Source organism: Orcinus orca, chromosome 14 (assembly GCF_937001465.1).
Source record: "Orcinus orca chromosome 14, mOrcOrc1.1, whole genome shotgun sequence".
Classification (NCBI taxonomy): domain Eukaryota; kingdom Metazoa; phylum Chordata; class Mammalia; order Artiodactyla; family Delphinidae; genus Orcinus; species Orcinus orca.
This window is the reverse complement of record NC_064572.1, coordinates 7823027-7830119: the sequence shown is the minus strand read 5'-3', so window position 1 is coordinate 7830119 and position 7093 is coordinate 7823027. Positions and strand designations below refer to the sequence as shown.

The 7093-nt window shown below is 42.4% G+C and overlaps 1 long non-coding RNA gene across 1 annotated transcript; it reads left to right on the top strand.

Annotated features, from left to right (window-relative positions):
- Positions 1-399: 399 nt before the first annotated feature.
- On the top strand, positions 400-1115 carry LOC117197338 (uncharacterized). Its single transcript, XR_004477911.2, has 2 exons — positions 400-513; positions 887-1115. It is a non-coding gene; the product is annotated as an uncharacterized LOC117197338 (long non-coding RNA).
- The last annotated feature ends 5978 nt before the right edge of the window (positions 1116-7093 follow it).

The following is a 7093-nucleotide window of genomic DNA, read 5'->3' as shown; positions in this document are numbered from 1 at the left end:
CCTTTGCCCAGTCATCTTGCTTGTGCCCATATCAGGTCTGATTCAGGGTCCTCCCTGGTGGCGCGTACATCTCTCAGCCTAGATGGATTCCAGAGTGAGGGTTTCTGGGGGTTGGCAGGACATATTATGGGCTGGCGCCCCCTCCCTCCTTTGGCCCCTCCCCAGACTGACGCCTTCTCTGCACTTGTGTCAGGCTGGGAAATCCCCTTGACCACAAGAATGAGAAAAACCTGTTCACTTTGTCGTTAACTCAGTCAGGTTTCCACTCCTGCTATTATCTTATCTCAAAATGCCAACTGGAGACCAGTTACAGCTGTTCAGCTTGGTGTCCATTTATCTCCTACCTCAGAGAGTCTTATCATTTTCCAAGATCCTTGAGGGGGAGTGTTGGGAGGAAACCCAAGGAGGAGGAGGGCAGAAAAGAGAGCTGGCTGTGGCCCCTGGGAAGGCTGGCCGGGACAGGAGATGCCATCTTCCTTCCTGGGCAAGAAGGACCCGTGGCCTGCAGACTGGGTCAGTGTGGGTGAGAGGAGTACAGGGCGCCTAGGCTTGGCCTCGGCTCACACAGTGCAGCGGCTGCCAGCAGAATCAGAAAGGTCCAGGGTTAAGCTGGAGACCTGGCCACACAGATGCTAGAACAACTGCACGGAGCCCTTGGGGTTGGCCAAGGTGGGGAGGCAGGGGCTCTGTGTGGGATTTACACACTGAGGTGCAGGGGAAGGGGCTCAGATTGGAACCTGAGGAATCTCTGTGGCAAAGAAGTGTGTCTTAGGGCTTTTTAATAAGGTCCCCACGGAAGGGAACCACTCTGACTCAGACCAGAGGGCAGAGAGCACCTGGAAACCAGGCAGGTCTTGAGCCTCCCTCCCCTCGCTTTTCTCAACAGGGCAAGTGCAGCGGGGCCATCCCGTTTGGGGAGCTGATCCAGACCCCTTGGCCGTATGGTGTGTCAACTGGGAAGATGATCTGCAGTTGAGGAAGAGTGATGCTCCCAGAACAATTCAGCACCACTTGGTGCAGGAGAGAGCAGAAGGCCAGGACCTCCGTGGAGGGGGACATGAGGACATGTTCCCACTGCAGCTAATCAAGTGCATTAAAAAAAATTAATTAATTAATTTTTGGCTGCGTTGGGTCTTTGTTGCTGTGCACAGGCTTTTCTCTAGTTGCGGCAAGCGGAGGCTACTCTTCGTTGTGGTGCGCAGGCTTCTCAATGGGTGGCTTCTCTTGTTGCAGAGCACGGGCTCTAGGTGCACGAGCTTCAGTAGTTGTGGCACACAGGCTCAGTAGTTGTGGCTTGCGGGCTCTCAGTAATTGTGGCGCACGGGCTTAGTTGCCCCACGGCATGTGGGATCTTCCCAGACCAGGGCTACGAACCCATGTCTTCTGCATTGGCAGGCAGATTCTTACCTATTGCACCACCAGGGAAGTCCCGCTGATTGTGGTTTTGATTTGAGCTTCCTTAGCGGTTGTTCCAGTTGAGCATGACTATGCTGCTTGCCCATCTGTATATCTTTGGAGAAATGTCTGTTCAAGTGTTTTACCCATTTTTAAATCAGGTTATTTGTCTTTTTGTTGTTGAGCTGTAGGTGCTCTTTATATGTTCTGGATATTAACGCCTTATCGGATATATGATTTGCAAGTATTTTCTCCCATTCCATACGTTGCCTTTTCACTCTGTTGATTGTGTCTTTTGATGCACAGAAGCTTTTCCTTTTGATGTAGTCCAATTTACTTTTTTTACTTTCAATTCTTGTGATTCTGGTGTCATAGCCAAGAAATCAATGCCAAATCTCTCAAGATATTTTTGAAGATACCATGAAATACGTGTGAAAGTCCTTGTAAACTATGAAGTAGTATAAAAATATTAGCAGTTATGTAAGTACTCAAGTACGCAACATGCAGCTAAGCCCTATACAGATGCTTCAAAAATTACCAAAAAATTGTTAGACAAAGATAATAGATGAAAAACACACATATAATTTCTTTCCCTCCATAAACCTTACTAAAGAGGTAATAAAAAGATTAAAAAAAGAAACCTTTGTTGAGCTATAATTTAAATACAATCAAACGCACCCATTTTATAGAGTTAGATGAGTTTTCATTAATGTGTATATTGCTGTGACCACCACAATCAAAATACTGAACATTTCTATCATGCGGAAAGTTCCCTTATGCCCCTTGACAGGCAGTCCACTAATAACTCTGTCCAGGGAACCACTAGTCTGCCTCCGTCACTATAGGTTAGTGTTGCCTTTTTGAGAACTTTCTGTCAAAGGAATCGTACAGTGTGAAGTCTTCTGGGTCTGGCTTCTTCCGCTCAGCATGTTTTGAGATTCGTACAAGTTGTTGCAAACACCAGTAGTTCCTTGTCTTTTATTGCTGAGTGGTATATTATGGTCTGGATTGAGGACCACTTGTTCAAACCCTTCACCTGTTGTTGAAGTTCTTGGCTCTTATGACTAAGACATTTATGTACAAGTATTTGTGAGGATATGTGCTTTCATTCTCTTAAGTGAGTGGAAATGCTGCGTCATATGGTGAGTATATGTTAATGTTTAAAGAAACAGCAAAACAGTTTCCCCAGGTTTGCTGTACCAGCATTGTACAGGGATTCTAATGCTTCTACATGATCACTAATACTTGGTGAGGCCAGTCTCTCCAATTTCAGTGGGTGTGTAGTGGTATCTCATTGTGGTTTTAATGATCATTTCCCTGATGATGAATGATGTTGAACATTTCTTCATATGCTTATTTACCACCTCTGTATCTTCTTTTGTGAAATGTCTGTTTGACTTTTGCCCATTTGCAAAGAGTTGTTTGATCGTCTTATTATTCAGTTGTAAGGATATATGTACAAATCACATAATTCCTTTTCAAATATATATGTTATAAATATTTTTTCCAAGTCTATGGAGTGTTACAAATACTTTCTCCAAGTTTGTTTTTTTACAGCTTTATTGAGGTATAACGGATATGCACCAAACTCCACATATTTAAAATTACAATCTGATGAGTTTTGACATACGTGTACACTCATGAAGCCATCACCACCATCAAATGGACATATCCATCACCCTTCAAAGTCCAGTGTTTCCTTAGGACACTTTTTAATGCATCCCTCCTGTTCTCTTTTATTGATCCAAATTTTAACATGGTATGGCTTTTTTTCTACTTGAAGGGCCAACGTTTACATTTCTTATTGTGCAGGTCTACTGGCAAAGTATTCTTGCAGATTTCGTTTAATTGATTTTGTTTCATTACTTCACCTGCAAATTTTAAATGCTTTTTTCTGCGTAGAGAATTCTGTTTGACATCTTTTTTCTTTCAGCACTCTACACACGTTATTTCATTTTCTTCTGATCTGCATACTTTCTGACAAGAAGTCTGAAATAATTCTTGTCTTTATTCCTCAATATGTAATGTGTCATGTTCTCTGAATGCTTTTAATGTTTTCTCTTTATCACTGGTTTCAGACGTTTGATTATGGTGTGCTTTGGTGTGGTTTTCTTTGTGTTTATCTTGCTTGGGTTTTCTTGCTTTTCTCAGATCTATGGGTTTATAATTTTCATTAGATTTGGAAAAACTTCACATTTTTTATTCTAAATGGGACCCCAATTACTTGTATGTTACACTAATTTTCCAACAGGTCGCTGACGCTTTGTTCTTTGTTTTCAGTTCTTTCTATCCCTGTATTTCATTGGGTGGTCTTCTATTGTTATGACTTCAAGTTCACGGATCATTTTTTTTCTGCAGAGACTAATCTGCCATTAATTGCATCAGTAGTTTTTTTCTTTTCAGACATTCTATTTTTTTAACCTTTAAAAGTTCAGTCTATTTTTATTACATCTTCAAATTCTCTCTTCATTGTGTTCATGTGTTTTAAAAAATCCTTAAATGTGTTTGTAACATATAAATAAGTGATTAAAATCTTTGCTATTTCCTCTCTGTCATTTATGTTGACTGTTTCTACTGACTGATTTTTCTCCTGGCTTTAGGTCATATATTCCTGACTCTTTATATGTCCAATAGTTTGTTATTGGATGCCGTATGTTGTGAATTTTATGCTTTGGACTTAGATCTGCCCCATAGGTAAGGTATTTGATCCTTCTGAGTCTCGTTTTAAGGTTTTATTTTTGAGTCAGTCTATAGTTCTTTTTATTCCAAGTCCAGTTTAGTTTCTCTTGTAAAGCATTTTCAGTGCCCCATGTATTCTTTTAGGTTTCTCCACTTGTGGGAACTCAACGATTTTCTGCTTGTGTGACTCCATTATGAATTCTGGGAATTGCTCAATTGACAGCTTCCCAGAATTTTTCTTTCTTCCAAAGTTGCTTTTGCATAGCCTAAAGGAGTTTAGCCAGCCCTGTATGAGTGCAGATTGGTATTCTTACAGGCACTGCAGGGGGATTCCTATGCAGACTCCGGCCCCCTTTCTCTGTGTAGCTTCCGAGATCCCTGGTACTGTGTCCCTCATTCTAGCCTCCTTGGCCTCCTAAATTCTTCAATTCTGTAAGCCTGCTGGGCTCTGCTGGATTCCCCTCTGCACTGTGGTCTGCAAAGTTTCTCCAGGCAGGCTCGCTTTGAGTTTCATGTCTTGGGGAATCACGGTCGGGCACTACTGTTGCCAATGTCTAAAAGGAGTTGTTTCATATATTTTGTCCAATTTCCTAGTTACTTATGGATGGAGGGTAAGACACCTAGCAGTTAATTTTTTATGGTTTGTGTATTGGTTTCCTACTGCTGTTGTAACAAATGACCGCAAACTTAGTGGTTTAAACACACAACACCACGAAAGAATTATCTTAGCAGTTCTGTGGGTTAGACGTCCAACGTGGATCTCCTTGGGTAAAAATCAACGTGTTCATAAGACTGCATTTCTTCCTGGAAGCTCTGGTAAGAATTCGTTTTCTGCCTTTTCTAGGTTCTAGAGGCCCCCTATATTCCCTCTGGGCCCCTTTCTCCATCCTTAAAGCCAGCGATGGCAGCTTGAGTCCTCCTCACGTCACATCACTCTCACCTTCTTGTCTATCTCCCTCTTCTACTTTGTAGGATCCTTGTGATTATTGGGGCCCACCTGGATAATCCAGGATAATTTCCTTATTTTAAGGTCAGCTGATTTGCAAAGTTAATGCTATCTGAAACCATAATTTCCCTTTGCCATGTAACCTACAAGATCACAGGTTCTGGGGATTAGGACGTAGATGTTTGGGGAGCATTATTTTGCTAACTACAGTTGGAAAGCAGAAGTCTGGAATTATAAAATAAACATAATTACCCAGAAGGAGAGAGAATGCTATAGATAAAGCAATGAAAATAAAACTTGGAAGCTGGAAGGAATAAAATGTTTAAAGGTCTGGAAAAGGGCAAGTCTTAAACCAACCATGGGGAGAGCTGAGAAGGTGACTGGCTTAGACTACAGAATCCTCAAAGGCTTGGAATTGGAGGTACCAGGTACCCCTGCTGGTGTGACTAACGCAGGATGCTAAAATAAGGTGTAGTGCCTGAGCATGTCTTTAAGAAGCAATTATAGTCCTAAATGCCCTTTCTAACTCTAATCATTCAGATAACTGCCCTCTTCAGTGTTAGCACAAAGCTAGGCGTGTCATTTACCAACAAAATGTATTCCCTAATGAAATGACTAAGCCAGAGTGAGCCCATCATGGACAAGCCCACCCACATGCTCAGAGCTGCCAATCATACTTGTGATCCTCATTCTTCAATGCCAGCAAGCAGACAAGGAGTACCAGACACCTGGGGAAATCTTGCAACACAAAAGACAAGCAAATCTGCAAACGAGCAAATAAATACAGCACAACCTGAAGGAGACAGACTTCAAGAAAAGGAAGTCTTCAAAAAGCTATCTTTAATATCCTTAGAGATATTAGAGATGATATTGAAGGCAAAAGAGATGATATTGTGAGGCAAAACCAAGATGACCTCCCCCCCAAAAACCCCAAATAATCAGGAAATAAAAATTTTAAGCAAACAAAGACAAATGTACCAGAAATTGAAAACTCAGTAGAACGATTTGAAGATAGACTTGTGGAGACATCAACAGAAGGTAGAGAAACAGAGAAATGGAAAATGCAAAGTCTGGATTAAAAGGACCCACTGAGTACCCATCACAGTGAATGGAAGTAAACACTCATGCCAGCGTGTTAGTGTGAAATTTCAGAGCACCACAGGCAAACAGGTGATTCTATACCCTTTCAGGGGGCAGGGGGTACTCTGGGCACATCCAGAAGACTGGGAATCAGAATGACCCAGACATCTCTATAGCCACAGCAGAAGCTACAGGAACAGAAAGGCAGTGCTTTCACAGTTTGGAGGAAAATCATTTTAACCTAGAATTTTGTATTAGCCAAACAACCCATTGAGCATGAAGATTAAAAGATATGTTTTATATTTTTCATATTATATAAAAAAAGAACAAGACCACTATGGGTTGGGGAGTCCTAACATTGCTCCTCAGCAGTATTCTCAGAAATTACCAATATTTTTGTTGGTTTGGGCTTCTAATCTTGCAGAATTTGACTACAATCTAGTTGCCTAGTCCAGCGGAGTTACTGTTCCAGTGGGGTTCTCCCTGTCTTGGCCACAGGAATGGGCAAGTAGGGCAGGGATCTGTGACCACGTGACAGTGCAGAGGTGAGATGCTTTGGATTTTGTAGGCCCCTCGTATCACAGCACAGGGCTGCCCTCTCTGTCTAGGGCAGGCCCTCAAGTCTGCATGACTCTGGACATAGAACTAGAGGGAATAGGGTTGGACTTGACAGCTGCCAGACGGTCTCCCACCCGAAACCTCTCCTGCCCTGTCCACCCTGTCACCCTAGAGGCAAAGGCGCTCACCTGCCCATCTCAAAACCTCCACTCTGCTCCATAATTATTTATTTACCTGTTTGTTCCCATCCTTTCTCCCCTGACCCCAAAGCAGGCATTCTTGAGGGTAAGGGCTGCCTCTTGTCTTTCTCTGAATCCCCAGCAACAGACACAGACCCTGGTAGTCAGGGCTGGCAATGAATGAAACTTCATCTGAAAAAAAATCCATCCATTCATTTGTTCCTTCATTCAATCCTATTATGCGCCCTTCTGGGTA